The sequence below is a fragment of the Apteryx rowi genome, unplaced genomic scaffold, assembly GCF_003343035.1.
Source record: "Apteryx rowi isolate R43461 unplaced genomic scaffold, aptRow1 scaffold_85, whole genome shotgun sequence".
NCBI classification, from domain to species: Eukaryota; Metazoa; Chordata; class Aves; order Apterygiformes; family Apterygidae; genus Apteryx; species Apteryx rowi.
Window position 1 is genome coordinate 2828895 of NW_020451149.1, and position 23307 is coordinate 2852201.

The 23307-nt window shown below is 38.7% G+C and overlaps 1 protein-coding gene across 1 annotated transcript in view; it reads right to left on the reverse strand.

The window, feature by feature from the left end:
- SNCA (synuclein alpha) overlaps positions 1-23307 on the reverse strand; it is a 69806-nt gene that overhangs the window by 18870 nt on the left and 27629 nt on the right. The gene's annotated exons all lie outside the window — the stretch shown is intronic.

Genomic DNA, 23307 nt, shown 5'->3' on the forward strand with positions numbered 1-23307 from the left:
CACACCATACAGAAATCTCAGGCTGAGTTTCCACTGGAAAGTTTTGCTGCAGTAGTGATATATACATTGAGATTATGACACCAGTTGGTCTTTACCGGTATGTCTAAACCAGCAACAACTCTTATAACACAGCTCTTTTGCCAGTATGGCCTATTCTGAGAAAGTTGTTTCAACTACAGCAATTTTTTATTCTTAAAAACTATTTTGACATTTGGGATTAAGTTGCTCAGGTAGTTTTACCAGTATATCCCAGCCTTTTAAGCATAATCAGCTCCACAGATATCTATCATGAACCTTTCACATATACACAGAATCTGTTAAGCTTTCCATACTTTTAGTGAAAAATTTAACCCTGCTTTTGGCAGGATTAGGATTGTGTAGGTCTGCCAGCACTTCTCCCACAACATTCCTTTCCTTTTCCATTAATTATTAGACTATGAAGTTAGCCGTTTCATAACAGTCATGTTGCCTTGGGAGAAAAGAGCCTATTTTGAAGCCTGCAAAATTCACAAACAAACTGTGCTTTGATGCTTGCTCTTTAAGAGCTGCACAGCAGGAAACAGCTCCCAGTCCCTCCCCTCCATGTGCAACCTCTCCATTTTGCAGACTGCTTCTTAAGGGCCATTTGAAGTGTGATGAACTCTGCAGCATTACGCAGCCAAATAATCCCAGAAGCTGCCATAGTTTTGAAGTCAAGAGCGTGCCATGTTTACTTACACAATTTTTATTTCTTCAGGAAATCTTGGAGGGAGAAGTTAAAATAAAATACTCGCTGCTGAGATAAAGCAGTGCCTTCCAAGTGCAAACAAATCTTCATACACATGAAGAGACACTTTAAGTACTGTGCTATAACTTTACTAGATGTGACCGTAACACAATCTGCTTTGAAAAATTCACCTACGATTTTCCTCACTTTTTTTGGAAGAAAAAAACCCTGAAATTCAGGTAATGTTGTTCTTCAAAGGGCTACGTTAAAGATACAAGCTAAGCGAAGCACCGAAGGAAGGAAAAAAAAAAAAAGTGAAACACCATCTGCTCTCCTCTATCTAATATGTACCAGTATTGCCAACATTAGTCACCCTCCTCATGATATTGGGTGTTTTTATCATCTCAGCTCCTACAATCAAAATTACACAGTTGTGCTTTACTTCAAAGAAAAAAATTTCCAACCCACGTGATGTGTGAGAAAACTAGTGCAAAAAAGTCAAAAGCTCAGAAAGCTTAAGCTTTAAGCTTAAAACTATATGTTACTTTTTATGATCTCAAACTTAAAAACTTGTCTTTATTATTATTATTCCTGAGTGTAAGAGATTTTAGACAGGTTTGGGCTGGTAAACCCATGATACTAACTATACTCCAGGGACTATTTTCCAAAGTAATTCAACTTGGGGTGCCAAAGGAATAACTAGATTTAAGATCCAGAGTAGCATGTTGAGTCTTGAAAATCTGACCTTAACTATGACCACAGAATACTTGAAAAATCCAGTCCCATTTTTATATTGATATAGCTCTTGACAGAATTCAATTTAACTCTCTGCCTTTGGAAGCTAGACAGTGCTCAAACACTAAAGCACATATCTATCATAAGTCTCATTTCCGGCTTATCCAAGCACAGACTGCATTAGCATCTAGAAGAAAGGAGTGAGAGTTCTGCCTTTCCTGCAAACTTCACATGATCAGGATTAAGTGCTATTCAGCTGCTTCGCACAATTTTTATTTTTAAGTGAAGTGAAGAAGGGTTTTGCTATTCTTAAACAAGAATTCTGTCACAGTCACTGTCTGCTAACGCCACAATGCAGTTCATAACAAGCGCTGTAGGCACTGTGCTTTAAAGGTACCAACACATCCTGGGTTTGGCAGGCAGAGGAGGGAAGCACCACCAGTGCTGCTCACAAGTGCTTCGCGTCCCCATCAGTCAGCACAGCTGAGCTGGGTCCCATGTCAGTTGGATTCCCTTCGGTGTAGCTGGAACCATGAGCTAGGAACTGTCCTGGCACTCGGGAGAGGCACCTGACACCACACTCTGCATCGTACCCTGGGACAGGTTCCAGCCAAAACCACAGCCCCAGCCCAGGCCTCTAACAAGATCGAAGTCCTTAACCCTGTAATTCTGCTTGCTCGTTTGMACTTGAAAGTGTATGTCGTGCTATATGAAATCAGTTAGTTCTTGCCAAACTAAATTACAGCCTGTATCTTTGGAAGTGTAAAACACTGTGACTAATGTCTGACTCACGTAAGGCCTGCATCACTAACAGTATCTATTACAGTCAGAAATCAAAGTACTTTCCCTCAATTTAGAAGACATTTTGATGCCATATGTGCTAAGGAAGAAATATGCACAAGCCTAGATATCTGGTGCAAACAGTCTTGAAAGACCACCAAAAATAAGAGTATCATAAGGAAAAAAAAAAGAAGTAGTTGAAGTAGCCTATGGAAAAAAGCATTCTTTGAAATGATTATACTATCACCTATGTGCTAGTTTAGATGAAATGGTGTTTAATTCTCTTGTTCCTTCCAAAGAGATATTCCAAGTTATGAGTGGAATACTTCTACCCTTCTTATAAAAGGTTAACAACATAAATAGGCCTTATCTTCATATTCAAACAATGTTTCTCCAGTTTTCAAAATTTGACTGTTTTGCTAACTTAAAAAGTTGATACGGAGACTTCTGCAGAGTGATTACTTTGGAGGCAAAAATTAACAGTCACTATTTTAGGGCAAATAGAGAGAATAAGCATACATTGTACTCACCTAGAACACAGATAAATCACCCATACTGTACATAGTCAACTTTCTCTTACCTCAACTAATGCACCTCATCCTTTAAGTTTTACCTGCGGAAATCGCTAGTAAAAAAGYTACCCTTCTTTGCCAAGATTTGAACATGAACTCCATGGTCTTCCTTCGGCCCATGCATTTAAGGTTTTTTTGCACAGAAACCACGGCATAGTGAGGGCTAAGGCATACTTTGGGCCACATGCTACGATGGAGCCAGGCTACTGACCCCAGACCTGAGAACTAGGAAGGCTCCCCTCACATCAGGTAATTTAGACTTTGTTGAGGCAATTTCCAAACTTCTTGCCAGTGTTTAAATTCCTTGCTGGACTAGGGACTAAAGACAAAAGGAAGGAGAGAAGAAGAAGAAGAAGAAGAAGAAAAAAAACTCCACACAACCAGCAAGTCTTTTTTCTTTCTCCCATTACATAGTATCTGAGGCATCCAATGATTTTCCATGTGCCTATTCCAACAACACTCCTGTGAGCAACAAGTCCCTATCGCAGACTGAGGAATAAGAAAATCCTCAGACACTCAAGGCTATTTAAGTGCTTAAATCCGTTGTTTCTTATTACCTTAAACACCAGATACACAGGAACCTGGAGTTTCAACTAATGATGCCCACCAGCTCAACTTATTTTTATCATCAGCACCCTGATGTCCTGATCCTGCTTCAGATTTTACATACACACACACACCTAAGTTTGTGACCACGTAGAAGAACAAAATCAAGCACACACATTATCCTTTTCCTTTGCAGGAACTGAGCCATGGGTTTCTTTTCATGCGACTTGYGGGAGGCAGTTTTCAGATTAGCTTATAATATGCTTTCTGCATTTTCCAATGTGAAATAGTGCAGTCAGTAGCTTCTTTATAACACTTATTTTTCCAATGGAGCTATGAAGAAAACAGTACTTCAGAATGTTTGAAGGTTTCCTATAAAGTTACCTCCCTCTCTCTCGTTCACTGCAGAGATTCCAATCCCAAAACAAAGCCATTCCTCCCCCATTTTTAAAAACCAAGTGGATTAACTACTTAATGAATTTTATGCTTTCCCACAGCATGGCTCCAGCTTCAGCCTATTTTCAAAATATCAACTGTGTGTGTCACTTATTATCAGTTGTTGCACAAAGATTTCCCTAGGTGTCATGTGGAGGGAGATTTTTTTTCCACAGTAGGAAATGAAGTGCCTAGAACAGCAGTATTAAAATTAGTATTCAAACACTTATTTGATATGTCAAATCAAATAAGTACCAACCCCAGAAGTTAAGTTACATTACAGTGGCATGAGAAAAAAAAAATGGACAGAAAGTATAAAATACACTGACAGTGGGAAATTCTTGACCTAATATACTTTTGATGCTGGATGTTATCAGGCATATTATGTTTTGCAATAGAAGTTACATGTACAGCAGAGCAGAACTGCCTGAACATTAGACAATTATACTATTGGAGAAGGAGAAGAGGTTGGGGGACCTCTGGAAAGCAGTAGAGGAAAATATTTTCAAGGGTAACCATGTCACCAGAGACTGCAAGCAACTAACAAATAGCTATAGAAGAACTACAAGGAAAAAGAGGAGACTGAATCTCTGCCACAAAATTATGGTCTTGTCTCTCAGTGGTAACATTTTTTGAGGCCAAAGGCAAGCCAGCTGTCCTGTTCTTCCTGCCTGTAAATTGGAAACAATTAGGAATACTATAAAGCCATTTCCCAGCAACACCTATGCTTAGTAAAGTATCCATCTTTTCTCCTATCCCTCTGGCCTCATTTTTTTTTTGTTTTTTTAAAGGAACTTTATCTTGGCATTCCTATAATACTGTTCAAATTAGAAGTGCGGATTTATTTTTATTTCCTGTGGATAAAATGTTTTTCTTTTAAGTGATTACTTAAATACAGAAAATCATTTATATTATCTATTTACGTTAATCAGCACCTAACAGTTTGGTATAAAAACCAGAGCAACATAATACAATTAAACAAAATGCACAGGTATTGAAAGAAACAATCTTAAGATCCTACTGTGTAAAATCAATATGAAAAGGGAATAAACTGGTAAAACCTATCGTTACTAATCCAACTTCCGTGGTGTAATGAAAGGAAATGTCTCATGGTAGAAACTACTGGTGAAACTATTAAGTCCTTATTTTTGATTGCTCTGTTCCTGTAGGGTTTCTGATAGGAAATACTTATGKGAACTAAATGGGGAAACAGATCTCCCAAGCACTTAGAATCAATATGGAAACAGAGTAAAAAAGCCAAAGCTAATAAGACATCTTCAGATACATTCCTACATTCAACCCCTCCTCCCATCACCAGCATACAACTCTTCAATGTATTTCTTTTATAATATTACCATTATGGTAACAGCTGTGCTACCTATGAGCCCCACAGTTACCGTGAGAGGTAATTTTCAAAGACTCCATCTTCACTCAGTCATCTGGCAAATAGATCASACAGCACAAAACATCCAGCATTAATGTCTTGCATGTGAATGATTTTAGAAAGAGTTATTCCAGGTTTGCAGTGTAGTTAAAGCAAGATCAAACAGTCTATATGCCACCATCAACAATATCCCAGAATTTTTGTGTTCTGAATACTCTGTACACTGTATTGATAAAGTATTTAGTTTTGAACCTCTAAATCAATCTTGAACATGCTTGTAATGGCAGCATAGCAAGCACTTACATTCTGTATAGGCAAGGCAGAAACATTACTACAAGCTCTGTAGGCAGTGAAACTGGGTTTAGAAAAATCTCCAGTGATTTAATGCAGTTATGATAGAGCAGGGCAATTACTCCTTCTGGAGTGGTCTCTGTCCAATGATTCAAATTCCAGAACAGCTCAAAATGCAWCCCATGCATTTGAAGCCACAGAATTAAAAACTTATTTCACCTAGGAACGTGCGCCCTTAGGGTATCTTCTTTTCATGGAAATTGTTTCAGTGATCTTTTTCAGTATAGAAACAGTCAGTATTCAGTACCAGCCATTTCATTTACAACTGGTACTGGAAGGACCTGCAAAAAGCTTCACTTCATCCATCCAATCTTGAATTCTCTTCCTGGTTTCCTAAACTGATCCTTAACTGAAAGTCACTGTCCTCATTTCCATAAGAACAACAATTCATGGAAATTGCTCAATATTTCTTTACAGTACAATATAATACATCCTTTTCTGATTTTTCCTCTCATGGCATCCTGGGAAGAAGCACACAGAYGTCACTGAGGGGTCACCAACTTCAAAAGTCAGTTCCCATATTTCCATGGAGCCTCTCTTGATTACTTGCTTCTCTGCCATGAGGCAGGCTATTATGCCTTCTTGCCCATTTTTCTGCCTGCTCCTTCCCAAGGGCAGAACATCTATTGGTACCGATTACATCCCCAATTTTCCTAAAGGTCTCCCAACCTCAGCTGTTCTGGATGATTTCACACTTTTTCCAATGTTTATCAACTTCATAAGTATCCCTCAAATCAACTGAGGATGCCTTGACAAGGCCTTCAGAGGTTTCATCTTCCACAGTTTTCTTGTACAAGTGACTGTTCTTAAAACTTTGTCTTTTATTTTGTGAAGGAAGTCTACTGTGCTTCGCATATATAGCCTTTACAGTCCTCAGCTGGAAAAAGGAATATAAATCAAGTAAAAAGAGATTTCCCCATTTAAACAGATTTTCAGTGGGAGCCATATRAAAATTTCTCCATCACCCAAGTAATTCTCAGAAGGAGCTTTCCTAGAAGCATGTTTTTAGGTTTGGGATCAAAATATTCTTGTTTTTTTTTGGCCAAACACATCTCAATTATCACTGGGGAAAAAGGAACCCTTAAACTATTTTTCAGCCATGTTCTCCACACCAGATACCTTGTTGAATTTTTGCTGATCACTTCTTATGCTGTCCCTGCTTTTGCCTGTTGCAGTTCATACGTTGCTAGGCACTTCCACATGCTGTCCTCCTTTAGAATAACACAGACTGCTTTCCCACTGTATGCTGCTCCCATCGTTATCTTAGCCACAGCTTCTGTATAGCTGTTCAGCACAATCCCCTCAYTATACAGTGTAGGTTACAACCTCCAGTGTTCATTCAGCCCCCACACAGATTTTTCMAACACAGACACAGCCCACCAATTACTTAGCTATAGTCTCTCACTGCAGGAAGTATACTATCTGTAATCTGYGGCACTCTTTTCTTACCTCTGTTCATTGCTCTTAAAAATAACAGGGACAGAGTGCAACGGTACTGTTTGGATTCTCTACTGCTTGAATCACTAAGTAGAATTATTTTCTCTCTTTCTAGAGAAGAATATGAAGCAGACTCCTCAAAGTGCAGCTAAGAGCATCACCCAGTAATCTGTGAGCTCCACCTCTGGAGATTTTGTAGGCCTGCCACCAAAGCCGTAGGACAAGGCTTCACCAGGTAGCTCATGTCATGTTTGAATCGTTAACAGCAGTGTTACGTTGGTAGAAAGTGCAGTCCCAGAATTCTGTTGGTGCACTGAGTTCTTGGCCAGTTTCCAGYAGGAGTCATATTTCATTAGGATGTTTGGAGAGAAACGCTGACACGTTGTAGCTGATTTTTTATTTTCCAATCAATCCCCATTCTACCTGTTTCTCTCGATTCTTTTTCTTAGAGAGTATCTTTAATATTTCCCATATTGTTCAAATAAATCACTAAGAACCATAATAAAACTACTTCCTCACCGAATTATGAATCAAAATGTATTTCTAATGGGAAAAAATGAAATATAGACTATATCTAACTTTCAGTAGATACAGAAAAATTAATAAGCCAACATATAGCGCACAGCCTATCTCAGGATCTTCCCAAATAGAAGTCTTTCGTCATTTAAGTGAATGTAGCTAGAGACTTTAGAAAATCTTATGTTTAAATTTTTTCTGGTTTCTCTCAATTATGCTTTACCACATTTGTTYTGAAAACAGCAACAGAATTGTAAATTTCTCAAAGGCTCAGAGAAATGAAACCAATGATCTTATTTCATTCTCTCTTCCTAAAAAAAGCAATTTCACGGCTGCACTGTAGTTCATGGAACAGCGTGTTGTACAAATTAAATAGCAAGAAACAGCATTCCCAACAACACACTGCATAATGCAGGATTCAGAGATTTACTATGTTTTTCAGGAGCCTTAACATACTGTACTCCTCTATTCGCATTGTACTGAATCCTGTTTCAGAAAAGGCTCCTACGCATTCCACGCTAACAAAGATGACATTTATGAGTTTTACCATGAGCCTTTTTTCTCCTCAACTAGTTTTGTCATGGTGGGAGTATGTCACTTATTTATAGCATGCATTTGGGTGGAGTGTGGGGGTTTTAAGCACTGGCTTGAGAAATTCTTGTTGTTGGACTTTTTGGCCAAGTCTGTGTTCATTTAGGAGTAGTTTATAGTAACACACCAAGGAGCCCAACTGGAGGCTTTTCAGAAAGATCTATTTTAGGGCACTTCTAATTAATCTCAAATTGGACACCTTGAAGCTGAAGTTCTAATTATTGGTCACTCAACAGTTATCTCCACCAGTCTCTTTATTTTTAACACTAAAATGACATCCCTTATTTTATTGCTGCTGAGAATGAAACAAAAATAATCAGTTGGAAAACACAACAGGATAACTAGCAATTTAAGCATCCATTTCCTGAAAATATTGAAAATTGTATTATGTGCAAATAAACCTTCAAACTGCTTTCTCAGCTGCAAAGGTAGGCTCCCACTGCACTGAGTAGAACACCTGCAGTTGATGGGAGAGAATCGTATCAGAAGCAGCTAAAAGGGGTTATGTTATTCTACTTTCTCAAGCAGACACTGCTTTTTTTCTTTCACAGCCTTAGACCAAGAGCATCACATTTGAAAGCAACCTTCCCTCTAGTCACTTCAAGGAAGGGAGTAGAATAATCAGGACAAACCTGCATACACTCTTAAGTGCTAGGTTTTGGGGTTTTATTTTCATTCGGTTTTCTGTGGAGAGATAGAACTTTCCCCTTCTCATTTTTTATGAGAAGGAAAAAAAAAATCTCTGAAAGAGTGTGTCATGTTTGTCAATAGAAAAGCTTCTCTTTCCTGCTCATGTTATCTTTATGGAGCTTTAGGAAGCCAGATTTGTTTTATTGAAAGATGAGGTACGTGTACCTGTTCTTATCATTTTTCCTTCAGAGATCAGAAACAAAACAAACAACATACTTTCAGCCATCTTTGCTACAGAACTGCAAACAATATGGAACAAAGTTTCTGAAAACAGAAAAAAACAGAAGTGAAATGCCATGGTTATCTTGAAAAGTTAATCACCCTCCTAGCAAAATTATTAGCAAACACTTGATGGGATCTTCAAGTGGTCTAAAATAACCATCACTGAAAATCAACAGACAACCACTAAATCGCATGATACTCTGGCACTTTAAGAACAAATAATTACACCTGTAGGGTGGGCATTTGAGAACCATTCCACATAGGGCTAGAGCCACTCTCACAAAAGTGATCAGAAAATATCCTACTGACTGCACAGGGAAAAGATTTAGGCCAGCATTATACACATCTGAAAATCCCAGGCCTAGAGGGAAACAGAATCATGAGCAGTAACACACGTGGCCCTGTAAGAGCAAATCTTGCCTGACAAAATTCTTTTGGACAGGACTGCAAAATCAGTGCAGTAAGGGGGCACTGCAGAATTAACACATTTGGATTTAATGAAGCAGCTGGTGTTGTACCTCACAATCTTAAGTGAAAAATTAATTCAAATTGATTTGAATAAAAACAAGGTCTTGTCAACTGAAAACTAAAAGACTAGAAAGAAAAGGTAGGAAAAATGACAGTGTTTCATTTCGAAGGAAGGTACCTGATAAGTTAAAGGGATTTTGTTTTAAAACATCTTAATGATCTGAGAGAGAAAACACAGCATGCTAATATAATTTACAAATGGTAATTGAGTGAAAGAAATTGTGAATACCAGCAATTGAACAGGAACACAAAAACCCAGAAACTGAATCTCAAGGACTCTACAAGCACAGAAATTGTAGAATATATCCCAGAAACACTATCTGTGTTTGTTCTTAAGTAATGTTTCACTTAAATTGTTTCTAGCACTTGTTAGAAGGAAACTTTAAAAATGTGAACCAAGTGCAACTGGCACACAGGTGTTCACTCAAAACAGCAGAAAGACTAGAATGACAGCTCAGAAATGCTACCCCTCCCCTTCACTTCAGGCTGTTAAGTCTGAAACCTTAAGACAACAGTTTAAAGGTCAGCACAAGTACCTATTCCATAAGTCCCACCACAAAAGAAGCCTCCAGCTAACATCCACACAGTGACAGATTCCCTTCCTTGCCAAATTTTCAGCATCAACTTTGGCGATTCTTTACATTGAAACATTGTTTACTCTTAAAACGGAATGAAGTAGACTTCCAAATTATTGCACCAGAGCATTCTTATGACAAAGTTGTGTGCAACTTGCCAGGGACTATGAGGGAGTTTCACATAGAGATTTTTTTTAAAAAGGCATTAAGAAAAACTAAAGGTGGCTTATCATGCACAAACAGCTAATAAGTTTCAATCTCAAGGATGCCTCGAAAAGAAATTCAAAGACTTTGCATCTGTCTTGAAAAGTATCCAGGAGAAGGTGTTATAACACTAATCCATCAGAAAATATTCCAGAACACTTGTGTAAATACAATTCTTAACCATTTCAATTGCATTCACCATTCCTTTTATTTACATTCTATTATCATACATATGAAAAACCACTGCAAATACAGTGCAGTTATGTATTTGCACAGTCTCTTCAGAAAGGCTCTGTGAGCTTGGAAGACACCCAATCCAAGAGCAGGAACATTACCATGCAACCAGTGACCAAACGCACAGTACAAGCAGCAAACTGCAGATAAACTCAGAGCAATCAATAGGCTGCAACAGCCAAATAGTTTTTGAACAATGGGCAAATTCATGGTAATTCAGATGTGCTCGCATATCACTTCTGGACACAAAACAGCTAAAGTTTCACTCCTTTTTTGCATAACGCAATACTTTTGAACTAACCTCTAGAAAATGTGCTACAGGAAGAGACCTCTATTAGGAACAAGATGAATGAATTATCCTTTCCTTTTTCCCATTTATGATCAAAGGCTCTCTATGACACCAAAAAACACATCACTAGTGATCAAGTTAACTACAGCAAAATGTAGGACTTCTGTCTCCCATGTTATTACATTATGATTTTTTTTGGTAGGTGAAAATAAAAACAGAAAGCCAACTAATATCAGAAAATATCAGCCCAAAGAGTGTCTCAAAGAGCTCAGCTCTGTTACTTTCTCAATCATCAGGTTGAACTTCACATGCTAAACAGCAGATAGCTGAGCTATCATTTCCTATCTTCAGATGAAAACTAATGAACATCAAGTAAAATCAGCAGTGCCATGTTCAAAACAGATAAAAGTGCTTTTCTTACATGGCATGTAGTTATGCTGTGGAACTCCTTGCTGTAGAACAGCGTGGCACAAAAACATTACTTTGTTTTTTAAACTGATACTCATATTTCTCTGAAGGAGAACATCCCTGTAGATAAGAGATAGAACTAAGGCCCTTTCAGTTTTTAGTACGAGAAGCATTCACTTGAGGAAGCAAGTCACAACACCCTGTTGTGGTAGACAAGTATGTCACTTAAATGAACCCCAAACTTTAAACATCCAAGTAATCCACTAACAACATCTGTTATGCTGTATTGACACATATGATGTGTCCTTAAGTGCTTTTTTAATTCTTGACTGCAGAATCAGTGTCTACTAAAGCTGCCTGGCTGGCAGGGTGAATCCTTACTCTGACTTACAGGTGTGGCCTCAGTTCACAATAGCCTGCTGAAGTCTGATCAGGCAACTGTCTTTTGCCTGGTGTCTTACACTCACATCAAAAAAGGTCAAAACTAATGGCAACTGAAACTACAACTACTGCCACTAGCAAGTATGAAATACACTGCTGGGCAAGTTCCTTAAAGAAGGAAAAGGGACAGAAACACTTGCTATGTGCTTGCTTGCTTTGTTTTGAAAATTCTTCCCTCCTYCCCCCGAGAAGGGAGATGATTCCTGCCCTCCACACTGAATGCTCACTGCTGTCATTCCCAGGAATTATTTGGGTGTGTAGTTAGGAGTAAAATCTATAGCAATAGAACAGTGTCACCTGCTGAGTATGAAACATGTCTCATGTTATGAGCCATCATTCCAGATGGAAGGATTACCTCAGCCTACTGTCAAATCATAAATGAAAACGTACCTTTATTCTGACCTGGTTCATCACAGCCAAAAAATGGTAGTGGCAGCTACACAAAGTAGTTTCTAGACAGACAAACTACAACTTGTAGACTTATGTCCCCCCCACTTTTTTTTTTCTTTTTTCTTTTTTTTCTTTAAAAAAAAAAAAAAGACTTTTCAGGCCAAAGAAACAGATAAAGCTATGGAAACATGTCAGCTGAAGTTCCAGCCATTTGTGTCTAGTCTAAACAGAACCAAATAGAAAGATTTTCCTTTTTGTTCAGCAGTCAGGCCAAAAACATTTCTCCTTCCAAAAATCCATTAAAACATTAATGCCATAAGAAGCTGTAAGAGTTTCACTCTAAGAGTTTCAGTGATTTGATTATAATTTCAAGAAGCACAAAAAGAAGTCAAGTCATTAGTGGATCTAGCCCAACTCTAAACACTGAAGCAGCAGTATCAAAAGATGCAGTTTGAGTCTAAACGTGTCATATATGTATTTTAAGTCAGTCTGTGAAACTCCATTGCCTTAGAAACATCTAAATAGAAACAAAAAGAATGCTACTAAGCTTTGTTTTCCTGTTACTGTAATCAACTTAATCTTGAAAAAGCCCAAGACAAACAGCCATCACCCAAATAAGATTTAGTGAGTTTAATTTCAGGAGGATGAGCAATTCATGGGCATTGGGCTGTGCATGAATACAGTTGGCATCAAGATTTCTTTCAGCATTTGCAAACTGTTGACAGCACTGTTTCTGAAGTGCTTTAGGAGTGCTGGAATGATGGAAACAATTGCTGTGGAGGAATACACCACTGATTGCCCAGCTGAGGCCTCCCCAAAACTGTTAAGTCTCCCTCTGAAACAGACCTATGACCTTGCATATTTTCACCTCAAACTTGAGTATCCTGCAGCAATGTTCCTGGATTAATCTGTACTCTTGTGCAGAAAGAAAATTCTGCAGTGGGTTTTAGCATGAAGAAGGTTTTTGGTCCTTGGACATGTTATAAAGCCCCAAAGGATGTTCTAATAAGCCATCTATACACTACCCGTAGGTGCTTAAATCAATATTGAGGTAGTGAATCTATACTTACATACCCGTCTACATTTTGCAGACAATTAGCTTGTTCAGGTTTCCACCTTTGGCATCAACATTACTAATTGGACTAATTAATGTAGACTGTATTCTTCTACCCCCCCCGTGACTGAAATCCAAGCTTCCTGCCTCACATTTCCAAAAGACTAGAAGCATCTGTTCTAAAGATTAAAAGTGACATTTGGCTTCTAAATTCTTCGAAATAATCTGCACTTTCTTCAGAGAAGATAAGAACTGATGATTTTTGTCAGCTTAAATGTTTGAGTCTCCTAATCTAATGAGTTATACTTCTACTACATTTCTTCTGCAAAAAATACAAAATGCAAATACACCTACAAAGCCTGGACTACTGTATTTCTCCATCCATCCAAATTACACTCTTTAGGATAGAGTAACTTCAGACTACAAGTTCTACATAACTTCAGGTAGAGTATAGGACTCCTCACCAAAGATTACTGAAAAAAGTCATGTTCTACTTACAAGCTTTTATTTCAGTTCATCCTTGAGGCACTGTGGCTGCTTAGCACACAGCCCCTTGCGATGAGAGGTGTTTTTGGTGGATCTGGCTCAGGAATGTAAGTGTGGAAAGAGAAAAGCATCAACAATGACCAGCTTCCCTAACACTAACTCATGTGTCGTCCCCCCCCCCCCCCCCCCCCAAATATGACCCATTAGGGTATGGGGCATCCTCCTCCCCAGACACACAAGAGGTGAAGCAATTCATTCTCCCCACATGGATTGGTCTTGAAGCTAATGCAGTCAATGCTGAAAGACTGATAAAGACCTCATAGTGCTCGGCATTTTCTAGAATGCAGTTGGACCACAAAAATCCAGTTGTTTCTGCAACATCATTATCTGTCTGGACTGATCAAACAAGTCATGAGCCTAGGGTTGCCAATTCAGGCTGTCTGAATGTTTTTTTTTTTTAAACCACTAACTGGCACTAAGCACTTGATTCAGTTTCCCATCTCCTATTTCAAATAGCACTAGACATGTATTTGCAGGAATTAAGCCATTCCTGTCTAAATAATATGCAACATAGAAGATACTGTCAAAACAAACATGCATAGTATGGTACTGCTATCATACTTCATTCTAAGGAATAGGTGTTCTGTTAACAAGCACTTCAAATACAGTCCAAGTGCTAAGATGTTTAAATCACAAGGATGAGAGAATTAATATGCACTGGAAGGTATGGGAAAAATAAGCAAGGCAAAAATTCTTGTGAAATTTTAAGGGTAATCACCTTGGTGCAACATTTCACACATCTCTCACCAAATCTTTAATAGCTGCAGCTCTGTTCTGAAATCCTTCCCTGTTATAAACTTGGTTCTGTCCTTCATTATTACTAGTAATAAGACTGAATAATCTTCAAAGCCACCAGACCCCACAGGAGCCAAAGCTTCCCTCTGTTTCCTTTCAGTCTAACTCCCTTTCCTTCCAGTGGTGGACTTGCATTGAAGGACATATGGCTAGAGCAGCTGCTGTTCTCCCATTCTGCGCTCACAAAACAACTGTTAGAGAATCCAAAGGTGACCAGTCCTATGACAGTTCTGTCTAGTGTCCCCATGATCTATACAATGCTTTCATCACGATGTGGTAAATGGACTGTGCTTTGGCAATCTGAAGAAGGCTTTAACAGTCACATTGTACTTCAGAGAAAATGGTAGAGAAGACACAAGCTGTAAGGTTGGGAAAAGAGGAAGGAGGAGGAGGAGAAAGCGGAAGCAAGAGACAATAGTTCTAAATTACTACTTACTACAAAGTTCAAAAGTGTGTACAGAGCAGGAAATGCACTGGTCTTTCATAAGGAAGAAAGTTAAAGGGCAGTATGCACCATTGCTGACCATGGCATACACAATAGACTAAATGCACACCGATAAAATATTATTTCAAGGAAACACATGGTTGTAGCCTGGATGATCTGAACAATAGCACTGTTCACATTTGTGCTATTTTTAATTGTAAAGCACTTCTTTGCAGTGCTTGACTGAACATTTCATATATTCACAGCTGAAGAGCCAAATCATTTTCTGACAGGAACATCCTATTCCCTGCTTTTATACTTCCTAACTTTTTTACTAGTATCACAATTAAATCAGTACTGCTGATCAAGTGCAGTAAAATATCAAGTTAGAAATCTGGCCATGCATCAAATTGTTGAGAGATCGAACATCTGAGAATCTGACAATCCAGAAAAAAAGTGTTTATATGGCATAATTAAGTACTCAAAAGCTGGAGCAATCCTGGATAAAGCAGAATTTGTCATACACCAAGTAAATAGAACTCAAGCTTTTCTGTTCATGTTTGACTGACAGCATTATTCCTTTGTCTTTCCTGGCCTTCCATATGAACTCACCCTGAGTGTTAGTCCACATGGAGGCAGCTTAAAAAACACTGAAATAAAACTTGAAGTAGGTTGAATAAAGTTAAATTGCCACCTTTACCCTGCTGCCACCATACCACAGTCTTAGCTAGCCTCTTGGTCCTAATAATGGATTTCTTTGACTTCTTTAAAATCTTACTGATGTTCAAGACACATAGGGTTGATCAAAGAAATAATGGTATCTTCTGAAATGACAGTCTATAGGCTCAGAACATCCCTCCTTTACACAGCCCAAGTCTCAGTACAATGTGATTAACAAATTTAACACACCCTATCACTACTCTTGTGTAGAGAATGATATTACTTGCTGCTTTGGACTACTCAGGTGTTCTCCGTCTATTGCTTGATCTCTGGAATGTAGCACCTGCCCAGATGACTAATGCTGAACTCCCACAGTAAAAGCAGAAAGCAAGACACTCAAGACACCATGGAAGAATAATACAAACCAAAGTATTTTCATGTCACATTTTAATGCCAGAAAAAAACCACACACACACACACATATCCTGTTTGTTTCCAGCCTCCAGAGACTTATTTCTAATCATTATTCAATAATGTAAACCAAACTTCTTTGGTTTTTCAAGGACAATCACTATAATTTTTCTCATGCACAATTTTACCAGATAATGGCTGAGATTATTAACAGAAGTTTGAATATTAGAGATCTGTAGCATGAATTGCTCCAATAGTAACAGTTTGGCAGAAATACTTTACAGCTGTTCTGAACAGAGTCCATACCAGCAACAATTCCACAGGGAAGCATCCCTCTAAGAACAGACTTTGTATAACAAAACAATGCACTCAAGTGTAGYCACTCTACTTAGAGACCTGATTAAAAGCATACTATTAAGGAGAATTAATACAAAAGACAAAGCTGTATCACTGATGATTCTGCAGTTCCATTTGATCTATTAGACATATAGGCCCACCTGTGTACATAGTCTAGATTTTGCACTATCAACATGCCTATTCACTTTTGCTTGTTTTTCCTGCAAACACCAATTAAATGCTGAAACTCTTCCTTACTTCATAAGCAACCCTGCTGACTGCAGTTCAGTTTCCTTCCTGACAGAAGCACTACGGAGGCACTGAAGAACAGAAGAGTCTTATCCTTGATGCGCTTCTAGTTTAATAGCAAGGTATTAAAGCAATTAACCCTGTCTAGCATTCCTGGACAAAGCTAGTAAAAAGCATGCAGTCAAGCATGAGCATGCTTTTTCAGTGAGCACTGTTTTCTCATGCATAACCCACTGGCAAATGCATGTCCCAAGACCCCTCCATGCTACTCCACAGATCACATGAATTCATGAATTGTTAGACTGTCTCCAGCACTTTGATTTTGAACTGAAGCAGGCTGGGTCTCTGAGATCCACAGCTGAATTCTCCCAGCATCAGTCAGAAGGAGCTATCAGTCGCACTCCCTAACTCCTAAGCTTGTCAAACTTGGATTCTACTAACAGGCCCTCCAAACTTCTCTTCCTAGTTACCCATCCTGAAATGGATGGGGAAATCTTCATGTAATGCCTCACTGTGAAGAAACAAGCTTTTGTACAAAGACAAACAGTAATTTCATGCTTCACTGCCTCCATTTCTCCAGTCAGTCTTCATGAACCATGGCACACGCAGAACGACATTTTGTCCGAGTGCAGTGTGTTCTTTTAACAAATGAGCCAGTGATCAACAAGTAGCTGAGTATTTTGTAAGACATGTCACAATGTCTGGGGATGAGCCAACTGAATTCCTTCCTCCCCTCCAGAAGATATTTGGAGAACAAGAGAATCCAATGTGTCTCAACTACCATAATCTGGAATTAGATGATAGTTTTATCCTTCTTTAATATACTACATACAGTAGCTTTCTATTGAGCCATGATTTTAAAAGCCACATTGAAATGATTTTTGGAAGCAGAGGACAGTTCATGTCAAAACAGAAATTAACTTGTTTCAAGTTTTCTTCCTTCTAAAAGAGAAATTAATTCCAAGTTTTCTTCCTTCTAAAAAAATTATTAAAAGGCTATCCAAGGTGTTTTTCCTCATTGAATGTCAGATATGCTCAGCTACAAGTAAGATAAAGCACATAAGTCAACCTGAACCTTACTTCTTACGGATCATGACCATTAATAAAGATATTTCTAGCAAAATTACATCTTCAGTTTCTCTTACATAAGCACTGGCTTAAAATAATGCACCTGTTTACACCTATGCAAGCAAATTTGTTTTTGATAGATTTTAAGTAACTGAAATTGAGTATTAGTGTAACAAAGAGCTTAATTTGACTTTTAAGTTTGATTTGGAAGAAAAGCAGGAATGCATCAAACCAGCTCCATTCTTTTACCAAGCTGTCTTGGCTCGGTTAAACAGATTAACCTTAAACTGATCAATTCTGATATGCAATCTGTACACAGTTAGATTCAGATTCTATTATGATTTATTCTTTATCCAGAAAGAAACAGAATTAAGAGGAAAACAACTTTCTGCAGAACTATCAAGCATAGTATATGATACATCTTGGAGGTATTAAAAAGGAAGGACAGATGAGAGAGTTCAAGGGGAGGCAATGGTTACAAATTGGTAAATAGAAACACAGATTCCTGAAACAGTAAATATGGATGAGAGGAGAGAGAGCACTTAGATTCTCTATGCTTTGTTGAAATTCTTGGCACTTCAAGTGGCAGCATCATGTCCAGTGATGGACAATCACYGCCCTTGTCATCCTGTTTAGGGGCAGATTAGCATCTACTAACGCAAGCTGGCCATCTTTACTACCTCAGGATGGCTAGAGAAATCAGTGATATAGCAGGGCAGATAACAGCACCTCTGCTGTTGCTCTAGACTGGGGGATTAGCTGGTCAAACAGCATGCAGTGCACCACAGGCAGATGAAGACACTAATCACTATAATCTTTGAAAGGGGGACTGACCTGAGGTCCAGTAAGAACAGATTTTAACTCAGTGAGAGTTTTGGAAAATGTTTAGGTTTTTAATGAAAGAATAAAACAAACATTTATAAGCCACATAGCTATAGATTTTTCTTAAACCCAGAAACTCTGAAAATGACTCTTCTCCTTTCTTCATGCATGCAACTCCATTTAAATACCAGGTCCTTAGAAGCAGACTCAGTGGAACCCAAATACCTTCTCCCTGAGGTAAGGCGTACTAATTAGGTGAGCTACTGAAGTGTCAGCCACACAGAATCCAGCAATACTTGGGCTGATGTGATGGTTCATATAGCTCAAAATCTGCTTTGGACAGGGAAGGTGGGGAGAAGATAGAGGATACAACATAATGGATATTGTCCAAGTCCTTTCAGATAAATTAAAATCTTAGCTGAATCTGAATCCCTAAAAAGCTACCACTAAGCTCTGCTTTCTGAACAAAGCCAGAACATGCAAACCCCCAGTTTTAAGTATTAGGGTGATGATATTCAAAAGCAGTCAGCACTGAAAGTTCTGCTCCAAATAAGTCTCCAGCAGTTACCAATGGGATCAGCATTAGGATTGATGCAGAGYGGTTATACAAATAGAATTCAAAATGCAACCTCTTCCCCTATAAGATTAAAGGGAATGATGAATGTTTGCAAAGGCAGCAAGAATCAGGCTGAAATATTCAAATGGCAGGGCAGCTAGACTTCTGGTACCTATTCAGAGCTACTATTTTGCTGGTAAAAAATAAGCAGCTGGGTATAAGAGAAAGGTAAATGGGTTGCAGGCAGCAATAWAGGCTGAGCGCTTTCTCCTCCTTTCCCAGCAGCCTGGGAGCAGAAACAGATTTCTGGAGGGGGAGTTCTGTGCCAGYACCACATACTCCAAGGAAACAGGAATAAGGTTGCCTCACAGGGCCTGAATGTCAGGGGAAGAGAACTACCCTGCCTCACACACAGCCACTTTCCTTCACTCACTGACCATCAGATCTCCAGTCCCTCCCACTCCCCCACCTTACCCTCTCTATCCTTCCTGAACCCAAATTGTCCCCACAAAATTGACTTTTGCTACCAAGAGGATACAGAGAAAAAACTCAGAGCATTTCTGAGGAGGTACCAGTACTAGGTGAGACAGAAACCTGTTGTTGTGTGTCCTATAGCTGCAATGCATACTTAGTTTTAATACCTATTCACCCTCTGCTCATGTTCACCTAAATGACTCAAGTACTTTCAAAAAAAAAAAAAAAAGGGAAGGAAAAAACTTTCTTGCTCTCCAAAAAAATGTTAGAAGCAAGTCAGCATTTAAGAAAAGATGTGAAGCACTGTCATTCCACAGACAACTTTAAGCAGGTCCTAAATCCTCTGTGCATCTTCCTCCTGAAATAAAGAAAACCTTTGACAGCATCCACTGCTATAATCAGTGTCTTGATAAATTCACACATGAATTGCAAGATGGAATCAGGTTCTGACATGGGGTGCACATTACAGCCTGCAAGCATGTGTCACCTGAAATAAGGAACATTTTCCTTCTGATTTCTCCCTGGAAAGGATATAAACTAAACAGCTTTAATATATATATTTGCAACGTTTCAGAGCCAAGAAACTAAGCTGCTGCCTTCAATGCTATCTTAGTGTTAAGTACCCAGCTATTGTAATAAGAGTTAGATGGCTAGCCTTCAGATTGTCTTTGCAAAACTGTCAGCTGCCCTCATCCGTTTGAAGCGTTCCAGTAAGAGTTGGCCCTAAGGCCACCTCAGACCTACAAACAGGCATGACTTCAGTGTCAATGACCTCAGAGATCTCCAGCTCTAAAATCTGCAGCTTTTGTTACGTTATCCTGCCACTTGATTTAAACTATTGCCAAAGAGCACAGTGGAACTGATCAAGGTATTTAACATACTGTTAGCACAAATTTCAGAGCCATAGGGAGAAGCAGTGACAATGTTATAAACAAAACATCACCTGCCAACTAACCTTGTTTTCCTTTCACTGACACTAAAAGCATCACTAGTTATATACTTGGCTTTGTGACACGATTATCACAGAGTACACTACCACAGTAACAAGACTTACTAGCTGAAACAAGGTGCATCAGCAGCTTTCAAGAGCGTTTTGTCAGTGGACACTGTCAGGGTGGATATAGAACTACTTGTCTTGATCAAAACAGTTTTTCTGGCTGATTTTAGAAGTGAAGGTGTTCTTTAGCACAGACAAAGCTTTAAGTAACTATGTCTTTCACAGTCTGGGCTAGTACACAGTAACTTGTGGAGATTGCCATCACTATAGGTATCTTAACCAGCTACGTTATCTCATCTTTATTTCCAGTACGACCTATAGTCCTCCCTGTTCCCATCTCAGTCTGCATACCAATCTGAATTGCTAAGTCTGATTCTCCTTCAAGAGGCCAGTGAAAGATTCAGTTTAGTTGCATTGCTTCCTATTATGTACCATGCATAAAATCTAGAGAAAATTGAACTGAGCTGAAGATCAAAGAACCCAGGAAAAGATGAAACAAACCTTCTACTACCCTCATCTTAACTGTTGTCAAGGTGTTTACCACTTAAAATAGATTCCAAAGCAAGATGCAAGTCTACTTTGCTTTTTACACTAGTTTTATTTATTAATTCCCTTATTTCTCACTTTAGACAACAGCAGGCATTTACGGAGTTTCTCCCAACGATAATACAAAGCAGACCTGTGAGAAAGCCCTGAGAAAAATCTGCAAAGAGAACCAGGAGACTGAAAGCCTCATCTCAGATGCATATATGGTGTGTAGGAGGTGGAAAGAAGTACTGCTAAATACGTTCCCCTTCCTGTGAAGGATCAGCACACCACCCCTTCCAAAAATAGACTATTAAGGAAACATGCTGATGGCCATGAGCTCTATTTGAATGTATTCCCTCCTTCAAAGCTACTAGAATAGCTTTGTTTTGTTTAAAGTAAACACAAATTTATTTGAAATACCATGTTTGAAAGCACCTTATCCTCATTTGAAAGGGCTAGTTTATGAGTTCTAAGCTGACAAGAGGAAACAGCAACTGACCTAAGTGAAACTTCTAGCAGAAGTCTACATCTTCTGCCAGTTGGGCTGACAACCCTCTGCTACACTTCACAATAATCACTAATCCCCCCTGTCTCCATGCATATAAGAATTCAACTATCCTCTCCCTTTAGCTTTCTATTATGCTTATAATGCTTATAATGGGGCAGTACATAGCCTCTCACCATGATGTGAGAAAGGAAGAGCATCTAGCCACTAAACAAATTGGTCCAGCACCTTCAAACACAGCAAATGCACTTCAGATAAGTTTAAGAACATGGTAAGGGGAAGGAAGGGGGAATCTTTCTTCAGTCTGAGGATCAGTGTGAAACACTCATTTACAACACCTTCCCAGTGACTTCTCTCGACCTGTTAGAATAATTTCTTCCAGAGAAGGAAATTAATGCAGCCTCCAGGTCTGTTTGATCTCTGATCTTTCTCTACAAAATCATTTACATACCGTACATCTATCTGAACTCTGTTAATTATATCTTGAGGGACTTGTAAGATTAAATACTGCCTGCACAAAATTAAAAGTGATTCAAACATTAAAATTGACATTACTAGAAATTTGAAAAGAAGCATTTGTTCAGGATCAACTACACAATGCATAAGCTAAGTCAGACAGGGGTTAAAGAAGCATCTTAGAAGGCAATTCTTACATGACTAAGATATGCCGAGTGTTAAGTAATGAATCAGAGTTTGATGCCACAGTATAATCTTCTTATTCTTAATTGCCATAAGTATATTCATTAGTACATGCATAAGTGTTTCATGTGCACAATATCATCTATAAACTGCATATGGATACAAATTGGAGAAGGCTGTGACTTCTGCAACATTTAAGATTTGGGTTCAAGTAAGCACTTGAGCATGTTTCTACCAAACTGGGGTTTCAGATAGGTCCAGTACCTCAATACATGCTTAAGTTAAACTACATGTTTCAACACCATATTAAAATTTAAGTATTAAAGTAAGCTGATAATTTATAAAGTTGTTACAAATACTTCATGTTGGAAACTATCATTAGCTGGTAGTGGACTGCTGACACTAGAGCTGCTTTTGATTTTTACAGCTTCCAGCCTCCTGCCTGCCTAAATACTCACACAAAATTAAGAAAAGCTTCATATCTTAAGTGGTCCCTACTCTAGCCCAATTACCCTTGTATTTCTTCCCTAAGGTTATCTTGCATTTCTAGCAGTAAAAGTCATTTTCTTTAGAGGAGATAGCTTCCTTCAACCATTGGCACTTTTCCTTCTTTGGCATGAAGGGACAATTCCTGTTAGAAATACCATCTCTATGGATAAGAGTACATTTCTCATAAGCACTACTCACCCTGACACACTAATTGAATTCTTCCCACCACTCTACTGCTATGTGCTTCCATGTAGACCAGAGTGGGTCCTTTGGGCCATAAACCCATCACAGGCAATCAGAAGTAAAAAGTCTCTGCCATTGTCTTCTTTATATTTAACACGAGGAAAGAATTACATTTTGCAGTGCAGAGATACAGAAAGCACCAGCTAAAAAGCCTCAAGCCTTTACTGTCCCACAGCCCCAGAGAGGAAACCCACATAGTTGAGGTTATATTAGCAGAGTATCAGCTGCTCTAGGTGATGTCCCTTTCACACAGGATGGAGTAGGAGGTGGCAAAGACAGACTGAGCAGCCCTTTTAAAAGCACAAACCCTGTTCTATGCATTTCTGAAGAAAGCCCAGACAGTTCCTCCTTTTTTGTAGCTAGCCTACTAAGGAGGGCAAGAGAAGTTCTTTATTAGCTGTATCTCCTTATCTTATGCTGACAGTTTGACAGTTCTGATCCAAACCTGGCAGATCTCCCAAATATGTGCTAAGCATG